Genomic DNA, 18007 nt, shown 5'->3' on the forward strand with positions numbered 1-18007 from the left:
TACTTAATCTGGAAACTTACCGTTTGGTGGAATATCAACTTGGGGGTATGGTAGGGAGAAAGGTGAGTGCGAGGCAGCAAGGATACTCTTAGTAGAGGGAAAGATGTGAGCAGAAGCACAGTGGAGTTGGTTAGCAAGTGAGTGTGCAGTAACAACTCAGTTTGGTTTAAGAATAGTGTGCATTAAGTGGAGTAATAGGAACATAGCTGGGAAGGAAATTTTGGGCAGGAACAAGAAAGACTTTACAATCAGGCAGAGGAGAATGAATTTATTATGAAGTCAACTTGGGTGAGTTGATGGTGGGCCATTGAGTCAGAAGATGGCATGGTCAGTCATGCCTTAGGAAAGTTAATCTGGTGTTCTGGGGACCTGAAACTTAAACAGTTAGGGGGTACTCTTCAAGAAAAAGAATTCATCATTATGAATTTGACATTAAGTGCAGGCCTTGAAGGGGTTCATGTAAGTGTTGGGACCTGAAATCTAAGTTTCACTAGCCTCCTGGAAAATCCACCTCTGTGGGTGGTCCCGTGGGATGGCTACAACAGTAGTCTTGGTGAGAGATAACAAGGACTTGATGTGGAAATGGCAGAGGAAATTGGAAAGAAGGGACAAGCATCAGGCTCTACAGAGGTAAAAGTGCAGGGCTTGGCAACTGGGAAACTAAAAATACACAGATTTACACCGTCTGCTTGAGGCAAAGAAGAGGAGGAGACAAAGATGGACCTGAGATTTACAGTTTAGAAGTGACAGGAAGGATGCTATGACATCAACAGAAAAAGATAGTAGAAGAGGAGGTGGAGGTTTTCAAACGAAGAGGATGCAATCAGTTTTGAACAGAGTGAGTTTGAGATTGTCTAGGTAAAATTACCCAGTAGGTCGTTGAAAATGTAAAATTAGAGATGGGGAAAGAAGTCTGCATTCAGGGGTCATGTACATCAACACGAGTGTTGGGAGATTATCAAGGGAGAGGATGCAGAGAGATCTGAAGTCTTTGGATGGAGTGGCCTCCTCGTTTGGTAAAGGTTAGAATGGAAAAACGCTGCCTATAGAACTGAAATGCTACCTGGATGTTATTATTTGCTTTCGGGCTGCCAAATTTTTTTACGAATATCCCTTAACTTAGCAGATTATTTGGAATGAAACTACTTCTTTTTATGCTACTTTATTATCCATTAGAAGTTATAGGTACTGCCCTGAAATTTAACATTTAAATAAATTATTTATATTCATTCTGACTTTAAACACCTATTTCTTAAGATGACATTCACTGTGCTTTTAAGTCTCGTTTCATGAAGCTACGAAAATTTATGAAGTATACGCCCCCTCTCCTGACAGATAACCTTTAAATCTGTCTTACTTCCCTAGTATTTACAACTACTCTACCTCAGAAGGGGTCAAACCTCTAGAACTGAAAGGAAAGAACTCCTTTTGAGAGGCATGTAATTACAAGTAATAGTTATACTCTTTTACCGTAACTACTATTCCATTTTGGAGCTTCCATCTGCCCCTTCATGATTCCCTCCGACACTAGCAGGGTCTAAGAAGTCGGGCACAAGATTCTGGAAAAAAATACACCTACTTGTTGTGAACATTTGTTTAATTATTTGGTCTCAAATGGCTGCTCCAAGAAACCAGGATCTTTGGGATGTTGATATTTATCCAATTCGTCATCTTTCCTTCGTTAAGAAACTCAGTTATAATATACATTATATTTTTTCCCTATTGTTGTGTTTCTATGTTATTTTTTCATGAGTTCTCCCAGTAATTATTTTCACTGAGTATTTCAAGAAGTACATACCCCTTCCCAGCATTCTTGAGATTATTTGAAACATAGGGCAGTACCTTTGCCAGAGAGTTTATTAGAAAAAATACTGTAAAACTGTGGTTTCCAGCCTGTTTCTTTATCAGAATCACCTGGGAGACTAAAAATACATAGATTTAGAGCTGCAACCATCAACACTTTGCACCTTTTCTTGGGTTGGCATGCAATGCTTTCCTTCTTCTTTCTTTCCCTGTGTTTTTGCGAGATATTTCGTCTTTTCATATGGCTCAAAATATCATTTACATTCTGATGACCCCCAGATTTGTCTCCAGTTCAGTTCTTTTACCTGAATACAACTACATGCTTGGCATTTCCACTTGGATGATTCACTTATGTGCTAAATTTGACATGTCCTGAATTCTTCCTTCTCCGCCTAACTCAACCTGGTTTTCTCCATATCTTTTCGTTATCAGGGAATAGCCACCGGACATATAGATATGTAGGAACCACCCTTGAGTCCTTCTCCCACACGCCATCCCTGCTCTACACCAATCATTAGCAATTCTTGTAGATTCTTTTTAAAATATAGCTGGAAGCTCTCCATTTCCACTGCCATCAACATCATCCAAACTTCGACGGTCTCTCATGTGGACTAATGCAATAATCTCCTAATTGGATTCCCTGATTCACTCTTGCCTCTTCCATCCAACGGTCAGTGAGTTCCAACCTGGTTATATATCGGATTCACTTGAAAACATACGTACAAACTGCTGGTGCATGGGTCTCACCCCAGAGGTTCTGATTTAATTGGTCTAGGGGTGTGGCCTGGGTATGAGGGATTTAAATAATTTCCCGGAGTAATTATAACGTGCAAGCAAAGTTGAGAATCACTTCTCCATTCCACATACTGCATGGAGAGCCAAATCCTTAATACTTAAGTAAGTGTGCTTAAAACCACTCTGTGTCCTCCCATTGACCTCAAACACTCATATTAACATCCCTACACCATTGCATCTGCTGATCTTTCTGACTAATGATGCATCCCTGTCTCTTCACTTACCTTACTCTGCCTCACTTCTGGGTTCAGCTTCATCCCTTTCCAAGTACACCATTCCATGCAATGAATCTTGGACATGGCTAGGTACACGTTACTTGTTGGTTACTCTTCTACAAAGCAATCCCATTTCATCTTTCAAAAACAATTTGAATTGGAAAGACCCCATTCTTCTATACCTATCTCTACTCCCACTTTGTGGTTAGGAATGTGACCCGAGATCTGCTTCTCAGAATACTCCATCAGTCTCCATCAGCACCTTTTCTGAGAGTTTTTGGCTGGGAATATCAGCGGATGGGAACCGCTGGAGTTGTGAACCTGCTGCTGCCCTCTCCTGGCTGCATGCGGAGAGCCACCTCCAGTAGGAGAGAAAGTGACCAACTTGTCAAGAAAAGAGAAGCCTTGAGATGCAGGGTGCTCCACTTACATGATCTCATTTAATCCTCACAATAATCCATTAGATTATCTATTGCTATCCCCATTTTGCCGATGAGAAAAATGAACTCCAGAGAAATTAATTAATATGCTTACGTATTACTATTTGAGTGAGAATTTCATTTTAGATGTAGGAAATATTAGTTTATAAAAATCACTTTCTGAAGTATCTTTACAATATTAATTCTCTCCACCAAAGAATAAGTTTATTTGAATATTCCATATCAATATGCAAAAATCAGTCTTAAGACTGTGCATAATTATTTTCTAACTCTTCAACAAACAGGATACACATTTTTGTATAAAAGTTTAGTGATGGTGGTTGTTAGGAGATTTATCAATGGCTCTGAATGCTTTGGCTCTGATGGATTATGTCAGTTAAGACAATGCTTCTCAAAACTTAATATGAATAAGAATCACCTGGAATCTTGTTTCAATGCAGCTGCTGATTTAATAGGACTGGGATGGCTCTGAAACTCTGCATTTCTAACAAGCTCCCAAGTGATGCTCATTCTGCTGGTGTCTGCACCATTCTTTGAGTAGCAAAGAGTTAGAATATCAGTGATGTAAATTACATTTATTGCACCAATATCCCAGCCTTCGGAAAGCCTATACTCTAAATTGTAATCATATTCAACTGAATACCACACACAATTCATTGATACTTAGAAGAAAAAAACCTATATCAGACTTGGTGTTCCTGTGATTGAATTACATACACACTGTACTGTCAATCTGGGGACAGATTGGAGAAAACATCTACGACTCTTCTGGAATTCTGGGTGAGGAATAAGTTCTTAGAGAATAGTAAACTGAGGCTCTGGTGATGGGGAGGCTTCAGGAAGAATAGAAATGATGGAAATGAAGAATCCATAGAAAGGAGCTATTGTTACTTAAAATGTAAGTTATCCCGAATGTCAAACACAATACACAAGCGTCAGAAATAAATGTCTCTTGCTATTAACATAGAACCATCTTTGGTAAATAGAAGCCTTTACACTTAACATTTTCAAACAGTTCTTTTCTTTTTTTAAAAAAAGAGAGAGGATGTCTTATTTCTCTGTCTATCTTTTGAGCTGGTTTCTTAGGAAAAACAATTCATTTCTGTCTGTAAATAAACTAACTTCAGCGCTGAGAAGAATTCAGATTTCTGAAGAGTTGAATACCCTGGAGTCTCTCTGCCAAATATGCTATGTGAAAAAATATTCAGTGCCAGTAGGTACATAACAAAATTAATGAAGTATAATGTATCTTGAGAATTCACAAACCAGGTTTTAGAATAGTTTTACCTTGGGAAAGGCCATACTCTTAAAACCAGTAACATTCTCCTTATAGCTGAGCTCATGAGACAGCAATATTCCTTTTGTTTTGGGGGCAGCATTATCAGTATGAGGCTGTGGGGGTGAGGATGAAGAAGGCAGTACAGAATAATTATTTCAGCATGTTTTGTAAAACGTGAAGAGAAGTTTTTTGTATGAATAGGATTGAGGGGAATTTTGAAGGTAGTAGCAGATATATGTAAGTGAAAGGGATCAATGTAAATTAAGCCTAGAAAAGGAGCTTGCTAGGCAGTCCTCAGTTATTTCCAATATTTCAAAAAAGCCTAAAGGAAATTCTTTGGTGATTAGGAAATAGGGGCTTGTTATAACATTATGGCTCCTTAATTTTGGCTGGTATGGGATTTCAGGAGATAACGCTGGTTATCTGCAGCCAATTGTAAATGCTGATTGGGATTTATATGCCTTTGTTTAAAAATGAGATAAATTGGGGCCGGCCCCATGGCCGAGTGGTTAAGTTCGTGCTCCGCTGCAGCGGCGCAGGGTTTTCCTGGGTCGGGTCCTGGGTGCGGACATGGACACGGCACCGCTCATCAAGCCATGCTGAGGCGGTGTCCCACATGCCACAACTAGAAGGACCCATAACTATGTACCAGGGGGCTTTGGGGAGAAGAAGGAAAAATAAAATCTTAAAAAAAAAAAACCCCAGAAAAGCCAACATCAGAGGGACTGTATAAAAAAAAAGAGAGAGATAAATTATTACATGTAATATGATAGACTCTCTCTCGAAATATTGGATTGATGTAGACTTGGAATAATGAAAAGACTCTTTTGAAAGTTGAAAAGTTTGGGGGCCATTATTAAAAGTCAAATATATTGCCTCTTGACGGATACATCTTTAACCAACGAACTTATTTGTAGCCAGTCAGCAAATATTTAATGAGCATCTTCATCTGCCAGACACTGGGCTGGGCATTTTGGGGGAACAGTAATGAAAAAGTCATGGTCATTGCCCTTATGGAACTTATAGAAGGAAAGGGAATTATTAAAGAAACATGAAAGAAATAACTCGCTGCACACAGTGTTAACATAAGTTATTCTACAGGCTTTTAACGCTAAATAAAATGTTGATGTCTTTTATTTCCTTATTTATGTATTTAATAGGTATAAAATTCTGAAGAGAAACCAGCAAATAGTTCTGTGTGACTAATACAGGCCATGAACGGAGCCATGGTACCCATGAGATGTACATCCCTTGACTTGGTTGTTATTCCACAAACACGTGCCCTGTAGTTTGTTTCTTGAGGTGTATTTCCTGTAAGCAGCTCTCATAAAAGAGGTGGTGTCTCAGACAATTGGTGAAATGAGTCACTTTCACCAAAACAGCCTTTGTTGTGTTTAAGTTTTGAATTCTTAACCCAGATATTTTCCATTTTAGGGCTCAGAGATCAAGCTCATGACCTTCCCCAATGACCAGCTGTTGACTATTTGCATTTAGTACTTTGTCTTATGAATCCTATTTTCATTTGCTCATCTCATCATTTGGTCATCTTGGTTGTCATAGTCATAAGTGATCTCTGTCTTTTTACCCTATATAGTCTTCTACAGTTTTTCAAATTAGCCATTTTTATATTTCTTTAAATGCTTGATTATTTATGTAATTAAACTTTCAGAAACAAAAATTATTTAAGTAAACTAATGCTCAGAAAAACAGTCACATCTAATAAATTCTTTTGTGTGTATTATTTTAATTTCAGAATTGTCAACACATGTTTGATGGTTAGTATTGTTGAACTTTGGAAGTTAATCGGATGAGTTCTAGTTGCTAAACTGCATGATAAGTTCATGGGTACAGGTGGGTTCCTCTGTTATTCTTTATGCCTTACACATATTTTGAAATTATTTCTTTGGAGCTATTCAATATTTAATAAAAAATGATAAAAGTCAAATTGAGATTAGAAGTAATTTTCTTCAGTTATAGAAACCTTGAGACAACTATGGACCACAGAGCTTTTGAGAACCGAAAGGCCACACAGTTCAACATTACACTTTGTTTCCATTGACTTTACACACAAAAAAGTGAATATTTCCATAATATTTGTCATGATATAAAGTTAAATCAAATTTATTTTGTCGAATTTGTATGTCTTTTTCCTAAAATGTTCAGAGATTTCCTATAAAGTTGAAAATTTTATTTTAATAATTCAAGGACTGACTTGTAGGTCAAAATTGAATATTATGGGAAAATTCATGTGTTACAATGCTTGTGGCAGAAAAAACTGTGTTTGTTCATTTTGGTTGTAAGTTATGTTTGCCATAGCAGGTTAGCTTTATGCATCGTTTGTGATAATTAACTCATTGATCTTACTGATTAAATTTGAATGAGTTCAACTATTTAACAAGGCTGTGAAGATTATTTCTCTACATTAAGAAAATATCAAAAGGCCTCCTATTTTTTTTTTTTAAAGATTGGCACCTGAGCTAACAACTGTTGCCAATCTTCTTTTTTTTTTTCCTGCTTTTTCTCCCCAAATTCCCCCAGTACATAGTTATATATATTTTAGTTGTGGGTCCTTCTAGTTGTGGCACATGACACGCTGCCTGAACATGGACTGACAAGTGATGCCATGTCTGCGCCCGGAATCTGAACCAGCAAAACCCTGGGCCGCCAAAGTGGAGCGTGGGAACTTAACCACTTGGCCACGGGGCTAGCCCCAGGCCTCCCACTTTTAAAACTTATTTTACAAGTAAATAAAACAGTGTAATTGAAAAACATATTTAGAATCTTGATTTTCTGAGATATTTACTGTCAATATTTATAAATTAAGGTGGGATTTTCCTGTGATCATTGAATGCTTGAGGATTCTTTGGCGAAATGTAAATACATGTCTTACCTCTAGCTGGACTTTGGAAATATTGTGTAGAAGTTTTTTTACATATAAGTTCACACACACACACACACACACACACAAACACAGAGCACAAACGTGATTGGTGTTATAGACAACATGCAAAAAGATTGTATCACATGGGATCCATCTAGTCTGAGTACATCAAAATCAATTGTTTTGTTAGAGAGCAGGATGCTAAGGCACAGAAACACAAGTTAAAGTTTAATTGGGAAGCAGGCTGTGGAAAACAGGCTGAGGCAGGAAGCGGGGATGGGAGCACCGGGGCTGTGAAAATGAAAAAGGATAATGGGGAAGATTTTGAGGTGAAATTGGCTTCTTCACAGCCAACCACATGCTGTGGTCTTTAGTTGGAACATTTTCCTTCTTCCTGCTGCTCACACCCTTTCCTCTTTCTTTGTATGGATGACGTTTTTTATCCTTCAGGTCTCAGTCTAATGTCTTCTCATCAAAAATGCTCTTACTTTAGGGAGTTACTTGTTGCCACCAAACAACTCTCAGAACCTCATTTGTTTCTGTTGTAGCACTTATCACAGTTTTCAGTCATTCATTTGTTTGCTTCCATTGTGGTTGTCTGCCTCCCTTTGCCGTTGTCCACCTCCATCCCATTTCCAGTCACTAAACTCCCTGAGGAACTATTGTCTGCCTGAGTGCCTGCTAGAGTGCTTGGCACACGGTAGCTTGTTCAACGGAGAGCTGGTCCCTCTTATTGCTGTCAGGTAGTACTACAGGTAGGTCATCTCTGACTCTTGAGAATCAAGCTTTCAAAACATCTCCGTATGGAGAGGCCTGTAGATCCCTTTATCCCTCCTCTTGCCCACACGTAGTGCTCCCTGTCCCATTTCAGGCTTTTCTATCAATTAAACATAGGACATTTCTTTGTTTCGGAAGGGGGCACATTTACTCATTAAAGACCTCTCATAAGCCTCTTGAATTGTGCTTCATATTTTCGGAAAGCATTCCTCTCTTTCCTCAGTGATGACGTAATCACTGGAAGGCAAAAATCTTTCTATCCCTGTAGAGTTTTATCAAAGCATGGTGCACCCCAATTCTACCATTCTAGTGAGTCTTATTTAGTCTAGGGCAGTCTGCTGGCTGCTTTCAAGGTTAGTTCAGGGCCCCCTGAGGACTTATAATTCTATAATTAATTTCTAATTTATCATTAGGGTGTGTGTTTATTATTCAGAGGACGTTCACTGAGTGTAGATGAGTAGCGAGCTTTGTACAGGGAGTCACTCTTGGGATATAAAAATTGAAAGTGACATCGTTCTTGTATTCGAGTTGATCAAAAACTAGTTAGCAGGCTGGTCCAGTGGTGTAGTGGTTAAGTTTGTGTGTTCTGCTTCGGCGACCTGGGGTTCATGGGTTCGGATCCCAGGAGGGGACCTGCACACTGCTCATAAAGCCATGCTATGGTGACGTCCCACATGTAAAATAGAGGAAGTTTGGCACACATGTTAGCTCAGTGACAATCTTCCTCAAGCAAAAAGCAGAGGATTGGAAATGGATGTTAGCTCAGGGCCAATCTTCCTCAGCAAAAAAACCCCCCAAAAAACAAAACAAACTAACAAACAAACAAAAACTAGTTAGGAAGTCCACATATGCATATGTGTAAATGCCCCTGCTGCAAGAAGGGTTAATAATCACTGGAAAAGGCTTGCCAATAAACTGTGACCTGGAGGTGAGAAGGCTGGTTAGCCAAAGACGGGTAAGACCTCCAGGGGGAGGCAACCTAAGCCAGGCACAGCCGCCAAGGGGCACAGATGGAGACACGATATCGGGACCAGGAGGGGCTGTTACCTAGGAGGACTTGCATGCTCCAAGATAAAAATATACGAGCACAGCAAAAACATGATAATATCAAAACAGAGGCTGAGGAAGGGCTCTTTGAGAAATCACTAAGAATTCTTGGCATCAGCTAATTACATTGTCCAGAACACCTGTGTATGTTTAACAGATGTAAGCTATGTATATATTGAAATGCTGGTTATAATAAACTCAGAGTGGCCATCAGCCCTCTCCTCATCTATCCTGGTGTGTGCACTGGATCGCGACACCAACAATATGCATATATAGAATAATGAAAGACAATTACAAATTATTTAAAACAGTGAAAAGTTATAAACAGTGCAAATGTTTAATAATGGGTAAATAGTTGAGTAAACTGTGATATATCTACATGTTGAAATTTTACTTTAAATTATGTTAATAACACAGATATGATTATATTATAAAGTTAAGCATGGAAAAAAGTCAGGATTCAAAACATCAAAAATTTAAATTGTGGGCTTCTTTTGCCGGCTTTATTTTTCTCTGTAGCAATGACTACCATCTAGCATCCTATATAGTTTGCTTATTTATTTATCATATTTGTTCCTTTCCAGTATAATAGAAGCACCACAGAAGCAGGGATTTTTATCAATTTTCTGCATTGTAGTTTTTATTGTGTCTAGAGTGGTGCCTGATAAGTGGTAGGTACTCAGTAGATATTGAATGAATAAATGTATGGTTAGACTACAGAAGAGCATAATGGAATAATAGAAAAAACTATCAGTGATGGTTGTCTTGGTCATGGGATTATGGGGGATCTTAACTTTCAAATTTATGTTTCTTGTAGTGTTTTGTATAATAAATATGCATTAATTTTATAATGAGACTCTTTCCCTTTTTGTAAACATACATAGGTATATATAAAGACTGGACGGAAATACAGCAAAAAAGTAGCTTTCTTTGAATGATAGACTTTTTAGTAAATTAAAACTATTGTTTTCTACATAAAATACAATAAAAAATTATTAGTTTTAAAATTCTTTAATAAAGAAAAAGAAAATCTCTCATTTGTGGTGGTGACGGTTTGAATCAGAATATGGAGGAGAACAAAAAGAATAAATACATTCATGTTACTTATACTCAATAATGTGAACCTTCATCAAAAAATCAGAAGGTTAGATAATTATGGGGCTTAAACTATATTTTGTTTGTTAGAGATAATGTGTACATTGAAGGTTTTACACTGAAGGGGTTTAAATAATTTAGGCAGAAGGGAAAACAGAAGACGTTAGACTTCTTTGGGATTCAAGAATTCATGCTTTAATCTGACTTTGACACCTGGTACATAAATCCTTTGAAATATCAAATATCTTAAAAGGGTTTGAAATAAATCCTTGGAAATTCAAGTTTTAACCCTGAATGCCCTTCCTAGCAAACAGAGATTAAAAAACAAAGAGTTCCCCTGATGATAAAGCAGGAAACGACAAGCAAAGGAGAGTCACAACATGAAGCAAGAAGCCTTTTAATCCAGCTGTCAAGGGTCCGTTTTGAGATGTGTAATTAACAGGGCTTCTGATTAAAATTTCATGAAGAATGTTGTCCTCCATCAGGATCATTTCAAATCCGATAGAATTCAGCTGTTTTGCATATCAATTTAGGTTAAAAAAATAAAGTTTGGACATTGATTGTAGTCATTAAATTGGCAGGTGTTCTAACAAGCGCATTCACCACAAAGTGGGGAAACTTTAAGCTGTCTTTTGGTTAGGTGACTGGCAAACAGGATTCTATTTCTTGCCTCTTCAGGAATAATCTTTTTCGATCTCTTAGGTATGCCATAAATATTTTGATCAGGTTGCTCTAGTAATCACCAAGCTAAGACCTTCAGGAGGCATATAGAAGTTGCCTTCTGGGTAATATAGTTGTTACTGTCCATCTGAAGAATACAGCAGAGAACACACATGCTATGGGTACTGGGATATGATTTGGTCTGGATGTGCTGGAAGGGGATTTCATTGAGAGATAACCCATGAGAAATTACAGACATGGACCCTTCTCTTTCTAAGGATAACTTTAGAGAGTGAATGTGAAAATCTTAATATTCTGCAAAAATCAACCTCCATATATTTTTTCTGTTTAAAATTTCAATAAAAAAATAGCTTTCTTTTTAAGACATTCAGTCAACACAGAGAGAAACAATTTCTTAACCTGTCAACCAGAGAGCTTCTCTAAATTTAATATGCACCACCTGGAACTCGTGCCAATACAGATTCTGATTCAGGAGGTCTGGGTGGGACCTGAGACTCTGCATTTCCAACTAGCTCCCAGGTGGTGTTGGTCAATGTTCTACTGTATTTGTTTTTCCTGGGTCCACAGCTTCTCCTGCCCCCATCTCAAATGACCCAAGCCTGTTAGAATATAAAATATTTAAGGAAAGGATGTTTTAAAATTTTTTCTACACACTCAAGATTGTCTTGTACAGCTCCCCCCCCTCAGTAATGTTCAGCTAACACCCACGGATTGTGGCACCAGGAACAGCTTATAAATATCAGTTTTCCTTAGTGCAACTTGGGGTTGCTTGCACAGAATTTTGTGGTATTTGGATGCATGTTTTTTTTACAAATGTTTTTATAACATTCTAATCTCTAAAGGTGGTAGAGTGGGAAAAGCATGGGACTCGGAGACATACACCCTTTGGGTATGATCTTGGACTCAGCCATTTACTACTTGTGACACCTTACATATGCAGTGTCAGCTCTCCGAGCCTCAGTTTCTTCATCAGTAAAATGGTAGAGTTATTGCCTACCTTGCAGGGTTTTGTGAAAGTTAAAGGAGAGAATATACGTGAAGCATTTAGTCCAGGGTTTGGAATATAACAGGCACAGAGTAAATGCTAGCTTCCTTTTTCACCTCTTCTTCTGCTATACTCTGTGGTTCAGAATCAGAGGAGTAAAATTTCTGCAGGTTTGGAAGTCATGGCTAAAAGAAAATAAACTAAAGTCAGAACAATGTGCACACCTCTCTTACTAGCATTGACTTCAGAACTAAACTTACCTGGTGTATTTCAAAATGGAAAAGTATATTATATAAAATGACTGGCATCATAAAATTACCACAGGTGGTATTTTGAATATAAAAGTAAAGCTTATTTAGAGGGAAATTACAACTTTATTAATTAAACTAAAAAATGTGTCTTTTTTTGTTACAACCGAAGCTAAAAGTTACTCTACTTTACGAAATTGTTTTGCCCAATTATGAAAATCAAGCTGTATTAATTTCATTTGCTGCATGACAGCACTACCACAAACTTTGTGGCTTAAAAGAGCATGCATTGACTCTCTCACAGTTTCTATGGGTCAAGAGTCCTGTTGTAAATTGGCTGGCTCTCTGTAAGTCCTCAGTGAGGGCATCAGACAGGCTCATGTTCTCATCTGAAGGCTCGAGTGTTTGCAGAATTCAGTTCCTTGAGGTTGTATGCTGGAGGGCTCCAGTTTCTGGTTGTGTGTTGTCTCAGTTCCCAGAGGCTGTCCTCAGCTCCATGGGCCTTCCGTCATGGTGACTGCTTCTTCAGAGCAAGGAAGGGAGAGAATCTTGCAAGACGGAAGTTACAATCTTAAGTAAAAGAATCATGTGGGTGACACCTCATCACTATTGGCTAAAAGCACGTCATAGGTCTTGTTCACACTGAAGGAGGGGATTATACAAGGGCACAAATACCTGGAGATGGGGATCACTGGGACACCATAGAGTCAGTCTGCCACATAAACATTTGTCTGAAAGTAAAATGAATATTAACATATCAATAAAAGAAAGCTAATATGATCATTTCACAAGATATACACCTATCACATCATTATGTTGTATGTCTTAATCTTATACAATGTTAGGTGTCAATTATGTCTCAATAAAACTGGAAAAAACCAAATAACAAAAAACAAAAAAAAGTAAATACAAAACAAAAAGAAAGCTAATATGTTTTATTAGATTCTTATCCCTTTTGATGTTAAGCATCATATACAGAAAGTCTGTACATTTACAAACAAACTGATAGAATCTAGCCTGAAACTTATTGCATATAAATTTGTCACTTGGACCTGTGTTTAATCAGTCTAATTTTATGAGTAACTTTTATCACAAATTTCTGTTTTGATGGTTTAGTTTCATGAGGGTCAGAGTATTGAAAACAAAAATTTTACCCATACAGACATCAATTTCTCTATTAGTAACTGATTTGGATTTTTTATTTTAAAGATTGGCACCTGAGCTAACAACTGTTGCCAATCTTTTTTTTTTTTTAATTCTCCCCAAAGCCGCCAGTACATAGTTGTGTATTCCAGTTGTGATGTGCTTCCGGTTGTGGCATGTGGGATGCCGCCTCAACATGGCCCGACAAGTGGTGCCATGTCCGCGACCAGGATTCGAACTGGTGAAACCCTGGGCCGCTGAAGTGGAGTGCGCGAACCCAACAACTCGGCCATGGAGCTGGCCCCTGGAATATTTTTAAAGGTGGTATAATTTTGAAATATTTTGAAGGGTGGTACCCTGTGCCAATTAGTTTTGCAATTTGCAGGCCAGAATGAAGAAGAGGCCTTTCTCACTTCTTGTCACCTAGTTTAATAGGGAGGTTTGGAAAAATCCTGGGCTACCTTCACCAACCCCAAACTAGAAACTCTTCTGCATCTTTATCATTTGATGGTATTTTCCCAAATCAACCAGTAAGTATGTACCCTAATTTTCCTCTTAGCAAATTCCTCAAATAGTAGGCTCTTGGTTGTATTTCCAGCTCTGAATCTCAAAACCAAAGTATATGGATCAGAATGAATTTATCCACTTGTAACTATTTCCATTTCTTAATAAAATTGCTCCAATTAATTTCTTCTGGACTTGAAATCGGAAATGTTATTAGATGAAAAATATATGTTAAATGTGCTTGTGATCTTATCTCCAGTGACAACATAGCAGCCAGTTTTCAGTCCAAATCCTTTCTTGCCGTGTTTTAGAAATAGCTGGAAACATTACATGCTGACTAGCAATGTATGTACATCAAATATATATATAGTATATATTTATATATGCTAAAGGTATTACTCTAAAAGTTTTCTGCTTTTGAAACAGAGAAAAATTACATATGTAAATAAAGACAAAGTATTTAATAAAGTGTTCCCTCAGTTTCTCTCATTCTAACACTGTACTCTTGAGATTATTATTTATTCTTTATGTTTCTTTTTCTTTATCACAAAAGAACACAATAATCACCTTAATCACCTATAATACTAGAACCAAGATATTATCAAAGATATTTTGGTCTATTTCTTTCCAGCCTTATCTATGTGCATAAATGCATGCAAATACATATATTATGTTTATATAACAAATATAGAAGATACATTTATTATATATTATTATGTTATTGCATATATTTTATATATATTGTGTGCATATTTAGGTATATATGTATTTTGAAATCTGCTTTTATCCCTTGGCAATATATCAATATCTTTTATGATCATTAAATGTCATTATATAATATAATTTATGATGGTTCTGTTTATTTTACTGGAATAATATATTATTTATTTTAAAAGATTCTACTTGCTTTTGACTATAAAAGCAATTTATATTTGTAACTTTTTTTCATGAGAAATTTTACACACACAGGAAAATAGGGAGAATATGTACTCACCACTCAGCTTCAACAATCGTCGAGACATGATCCCATCTCTTTTGTTATCACTGGCCCCCAAGGAGGATTTGTTATAATCCTCCCACCCCTGGATTATTGGAAGGAAATTCCAGACATCCTATTATTTCATCTGCAAATATTTCAATACATCTCTAAAGTACAAGGCCCTTAAAAAGCATAACCACGCTCTTCTAATACGCAGTCCGTGTTCAGATTTCCTTGAGCATCTTATAAACATAATTTGTTTGAATTGGCGTCCCAAAAGCAATGCATATTTATTGTAAAAAATTGAACACTACAGATGTTAATGCAGAAAGTGAATAATCCTCCTCTACCTAAATTCTCCGCCCAGTGTTAACCACAGGACATTTTTCAGTTTGTTGTTCCAGATCCTCGACAATGCCTTTCTGTATCTCAATCTAATGACTCCCAAGTGATGGCTTTTCTGACTTTGAATGAATGTATGTTTTAGCATGCAATAATTCTCATTGTGTACGTTTTCTTGCCAGGTTTTAATGGCAAGGTATTTTATATCTCTAAATTAAAGATGTAAGCAGAGCTTCAGAAATATCTGAAATACAGCAAAATATTATCAATTGATAAATTAGGAGATTTATGATCATGGTTTTGAATTGATTTTCTACAATACATGCCTAGCTAATTCTTCTATATATGTGCACTTGCTAATACTACATATTTTAATTTTAAGTGACCATAAAAACATCTCACCAGATGCCCATTCCAATAGTTTATAGACTAGTTGTCCTTTTACTTCTACCCTCACAAAGAAGGCAAGTGTGTCTGGTTAGAGACCAGGAGCGCACATGGAGTCTCTGTTTTCACCTGTGTGGAGAAAAGGCGGCTTTACATTTTCTGAGTTTCATAACATCTCCTTCACTTCTCACAAATTCCAATCAAAATGCAATGTCTTTTGGGAAGAGTGCCTACAATTGTGCTCTTATTAATAACACTGCCACGTCCACTTGTCCTGGACACTTGTCTTTATCATCCGTGTTTTTCAGAGTACAAGAACAAGGATTCTGGGTCTTTGCTTGTTTTAAAACTCTCACCACAATTTTATGCGTAGTAGTGACATGATTTAAAGGTATTGTACTGCTAAATGTGTATCACTTACTTGCTCCTTTAAAACATTATTATTCCAGTTACTATTTCTGCATAAAAAATTGCTCCAAAATTTGTTAGTTTCAAACAACTGTTCTTATTGTGCTCCTGGGCTCTATGGTCAGAAATTCAGACAGGGCTTGGTGGAGATCAGCTGTCTCTGGCCCACAACACGTGGGGCCTCACCTGGGAAGACTAGAAGGCTGAGGGTGACTTGATGAATGGGGGTTGAAATTATTTGAAGATTTGTTTCCTTGTATGCTAAGTGCCTAAGCTGGAGTGACTCAAAGACTAGAACTGCAGTAGCAGTGCCTACACGTGGCATTTCTCTGTGACCTGGCTTCCTCACAGTGTGGCGCCATCAGGATACTTAGACTCTTACATGGTGGCTCAGGGATCAAAATTTAAGTGATCTGGTGAATAATGTGGAAGCTCGATGACCTGGCTTTTCATGACGCAGCTCAGAAGTCACAAAGTTGTGAGGAGGCAATCTTCCTTAGAGGGTAAGGGCAGGTGGAACCATCTGACACTATCATATTGCTCTGAATGAGGAGAATGGAGTGTGGTTATTGCTGTAGGAAATAATAGTCTGCCTCTAATCTAGAACCTTGTGTTTGCTTTCAGACAAAACAAATAAATACAGACATTAAAAACTTATCAATGGTCCACCGTAATTTATTGGTTAAGGCAATTATAAGTTCACAGATTCAAGGGGAAGAAACACAGATCCTCCCCTTTTGAAGGGAGGAGTATCAACAAATTGGGGCCTTGTTTTAATATTGTTACAACTTTCACGCGTAGAATTCTGTTTTTGTTTTTTTTCTTTTCTAGTCATGAAAAGGAATAATCTGGTTAATCAAATATGCTGTTTAACAGACTATTCTCATACATAATTTCCATGATATTATGATATTATTTGATAAATCACATATAACCTCCTTGGCTTGTACATGTTTGAAACACTTAAAACATTAAAGCTATATTGAATAGAGCATATTTAATTTAGTTCTGAAGACCCGGAAAGCAGTTTAGGGTACTTCAGGATCAGGAATGTGAACAGTAATATTATTGAAGATGTGTGTGAGTGACACGAATAGGACAGTGGACAATTAAACATGTTTTTCATTAGCATGGTCAGGATGATGTCAATCACAGCTCGTGACTGACATACATGTCTGCATTGCATATTGCCACAATACTCTTATTGCGTTCTTATAGATGATAATTTCACATTTGAAGCGGGTGGTTTCATGAATGAGGACCAAGGGTCTAAAATCTGGTTCAAAATGTTTTCCATTATACTTGTCCAGGCCCCATGGCATCCTGTTTTTGTGCTGTTCTGTTCTTTGCATTTCTTTTGCCAGGAATGCCCTTCCCGTCTGTCTCTGCATGTTCAAATCTTACCCACTGTTCAAACTTTCATTGGCATTGGTGTCTAGGTTATCTTAATAAAGTTTCCAGCTTTAAAAGTTGGAAAAGAGAGCCAGCCCTGATGGCTTAGTGGTTAAAGTTCAGTGTGCTCTGCTTCAGCAGCCCAGGGTCAGTTCCTGGGCATGGAATCACACCACTTGTCTGTCAGTAGCCATGCTGTGGCGGCAGCTCACATAGAAGAACCAGAAGAACTTACAACTATACACAGCTGTTTACTGGGGCTTTGAGAGGGAGAAAAGGAAGAAAAAATGAGGAAGATTGACAACATATGTTAGCTTAGGGTGAATATGTCCCTGCAAAAAAAAAAAAAAAAGTTGGAAAAGATCCACTATTGCAACACAAAAGCAATTGAGCATAGTGATAGTGATTTCAGAACTCAAATGCCCAGCAATGTTTCTTTAGAAATTATACATTTTCCAAGATAACTGCTTCCTACCATCTTCTGTCTCCATGTCTCCTCTCCTTTACCCCACCTCCTTTTGATGTCTTCTGCTCATATTTTAACAAGGAATGGCAATCGTCATATAGGAAGGTCTTCATATACTTACCACAAGATCTATAAACATA

This window comes from Equus caballus, chromosome 16 (genome assembly GCF_041296265.1).
Source record: "Equus caballus isolate H_3958 breed thoroughbred chromosome 16, TB-T2T, whole genome shotgun sequence".
Taxonomy (NCBI): Eukaryota; Metazoa; Chordata; class Mammalia; order Perissodactyla; family Equidae; genus Equus; species Equus caballus.